The sequence below is a fragment of the Microtus ochrogaster genome, chromosome 7 (genome assembly GCF_000317375.1).
Source record: "Microtus ochrogaster isolate Prairie Vole_2 chromosome 7, MicOch1.0, whole genome shotgun sequence".
Lineage (NCBI taxonomy): Eukaryota > Metazoa > Chordata > Mammalia > Rodentia > Cricetidae > Microtus > Microtus ochrogaster.
Window position 1 is genome coordinate 79,124,320 of NC_022014.1, and position 3,393 is coordinate 79,127,712.

A 3,393-nucleotide genomic window follows, 5' to 3' on the forward strand; every position below is an offset into this window, starting at 1 on the left:
TGGAGCCTGTCCTAGAACTAGCTCTTGTAGACCAGGCTAGCCTTGAACTCACAGAGATCCGCCTGCCTCTGCCTCCCAAGTGCTGGGATTAAAGGCATGTGCCACCACCTCCTGGTTTAGTCTAGAATTTTTTTATATTGGCCCTGACCTTCTGATCCTCATGCCTCCACTTCTCCAGACTGCAGGTGTATGCCTACATGCCTCGGTAAACTGACACTGTAAATGATACTTCAATAATGTTGAGGATTTTTTTTTTTTTTTGGTTTTTTTGAGACAGGGTTTCTCTGTGGTTTTGGAGCCTGTCCTGGAACTAGCTCTGTAGACCAGGCTGGTCTCGAACTCACAGAGATAAGCCTGCCTCTGCCTCCGAAGTGCTGGGATTAAAGGTGTGCACCACCACCGCCTGGCTGTTGAGTTATATAATACGTAGAATTCAAGTTGTCAAAATAATAACGATAATAAAGTTATATATTTTATTTACATATTATATATAACTTTATTATCATTATTATTCTTAAAGAGTGGAGCCTAGTGCTGGGGAGACAGCTGCTCAGTTGGTAAAATGCTGAGCAAATGTGAGGACCCGAGTTAGAATCCAGGACCCATATTAAAGAAAAAAAAGAAAATAAAAAAAAAGATGGAATAATGTCGTTATAACCCTAAACAAAAAAAATGAGCATCCATGCTTATCTTCAGCTGATATCAGCAGTGCCCGTACTGATAGCAACTGGATAAGACAAGAAGTAGGGGGCTAGTAGATACCTTTCCCATTCAGAAGAACCCCAAATAATTTCAGTGGGCTCTCCAAAATGAGGTCCTACTCCTTAGCTGTGCTCTAAGCACAGTGGCTTCCTCTTCCTCTTCCCCCTGTCTGTTGTGGAATGTTACTTTAACTGTGTAAAGATGTGTTACATTTGCTTGTGCTGCCTTTGCTTCATTATGTACAGATACCTTGCCTGCCTCGGGCACCTGATTGGTCTAATGAAAAGCTGAACAGTCAATGGCGAGGCAGGAGAAGGATAGGCATGGCTGGTGGGCAGAGAGAATAAGGAGGAGGAGGAATCTGGGCTTGGGAGAGGAGAGAATCGGGGAGAAAGAGAGGAAGATGCCAGGGCCAGCCAGCCAGCTGCCCCCACCAGCCAACCAGACACAGGAGGGCATACAGAAGGAAAGAAGAGCCCGAGGCAAAACATAGATGAAGTGAAACAGGTTAAGTTATAGAGCTGGTGGGACAGGCATAGGCTAAGGCCAAGGATTCATAATATTAAGTCTCTGTGTCTTTCTTTGGGAGCCATTTGGTGGCCCAAAAGAAAGCCTGCTGCAACTACCTGGGTAGCACAATGGCTTCTAAAGGCAAGAAAGGAGCACTTTCGGTGGGTCACTCTAACACACTTTACCCACGCAATCCTGGTCAGTACCAGCCATGGTCAGTAACACCACTGCATAGAGCCTGGTGTGATGATGGGATGGGATGGGACAGGATGGGATATGAGCTTCCTTGCCCAAGACACATGACCTCCCAAGGGCTGCCATTACATTTGTGCCCCACCTGGCTAAAGACGTTCACTTGGGGGCTGCAGAGGTGGCGCGTCAGGTAAGAGCACTTGCTAGTTTGGCTGAGGACTCGTGTTCAGTTCATAGCATCCACCTCATTGGGTTCACAACCACCTGTAATTCCAGGTTCGGGGCATCCCACACCCTCTTCTGGTCTCTGAGGGCAGTCAGTGCACATGGCGCACACGAAGACATGCAGGCAAACACTCAGACACATAAAATAAATATTAACGATTTTTTTGTTTTGCTTTTTGAGACAGGGTTTCTCTGTGTAGCTTGGAAGCCTGTCCTAGAACTCGCTCTGTAGACCAGCCTGGCCTTGAAGTCACAGAGATCCGCCTACTTCCTGATCTGCCTCCTTAGTGCTGGGATTAAAGGGGTGTGCCACCACTGTTCAGCTAACATATCTTTAAAATAATAAATAAATAAATAAATAAATTCATCTTTATATAAAGATACAAGAAAACGGGTTAGGGTCCACCCTCCTCCAGCATGCTCTCATTCAAACCTGATTACAAATGACAAGACCCTGTTTCCAAATAATGTTCCAGCCACAGGCTTGAGGATTAGGACCTGGACATGTTATTAATGGAGCAGCCCATGACCCATGCACACACAGGGGCAGCGTGGAGCCTCACTCAGGCCCGCAGGGCCAGCGGTGGTCATTCAGGTCTCTCCTGTGTGCCTATCTCTCCCTGTATTCTGGGGCCCCACTCCTCATATTGTCTCCGTCTGCCACCTCCCAATTCCTCCTCGCCCATTCCTCTAGCCAGGCCAGTATCATTGCTTCTGTTTCCCTAGCTTATCTGTGCTTAGGGATGGGAAAATTTCCCTCAGTCTCTGGGATCAGGCTGGAAATTTTTAGTTAGTACTTAAGTCAGGAGCCAAAGGGGAAACATAAACAAAACAGCACACACACACACACACACACACAAACACACACACACACGTCCCAGTTTGTGTGCTGTTTTTCAGTGCTGGAGCTTGAATCCAGGTCTTTGTGCGTGTTAGGCAAACACTTTAACCACTGAGTTACACCCAGTGCTGGCTAAGTTCATGTCAACGTGACACAGGCTGGAGTCATCTGGGAAGAGGGAGCCTCTGTTGAGAAAATGCCTCCGTGAGGTTGGCCTGTAGGCAAGTCGGCCGTGCATTTTCTTAATTGGTGATTGATGTGTGAGGGCCCACCCACTGTGATGGTGTCACCCCATGGAAGGTGGTCTTGGGGGGCTATGAGAGAGAGGCTGAGCAAGTCATGGAGAGCAAGCCAGTGAGCAGCACTCTCCCGTGGCCTCTGCAGCAGCTCCTGCCCTGACTTGTCTGGATGACAGACTGTGAGCTGTAAGAAGAAACAAAACTCAAGCTACTGATGGCTCTGGTGTCCAATTATAGCAACAGAAACCTAAGACCTGTCCCAGAGTCTGAATCCCCACAGAAAAAGGCAGAGCTGGGAGGTGGAGGCAAGAGGATCCTGGGAGTTTGCTAGCCATTCAGTTTAGCCAATAGGTGAGATTTAGATTCCGTGAGAGACCTGCCCTAAAAAGTAAGGAGGAGGGGCTGGATAGGCAGCTTGGTAGTTGAGAGCACCAGCTGCTCTTCCAGAGAACCCAGGGTTCAATTCCTTGCACCCACGTGAGGGCTCACCACTGTCTGTAACTCCGGTTCCAAGGGATCTGGTGCCCCCATCTGGCTTCTGTAGGCACTGCACATACATGGTGAACAAATAATATTCAGGGAAACACCCATACACACAAAATAAAAACAAATAAATATAAATGTTTAAAATAACGAGAGCCGGGCGGTGGTGGCGCACGCCTTTAACCCCAGCACTCGGGAGGC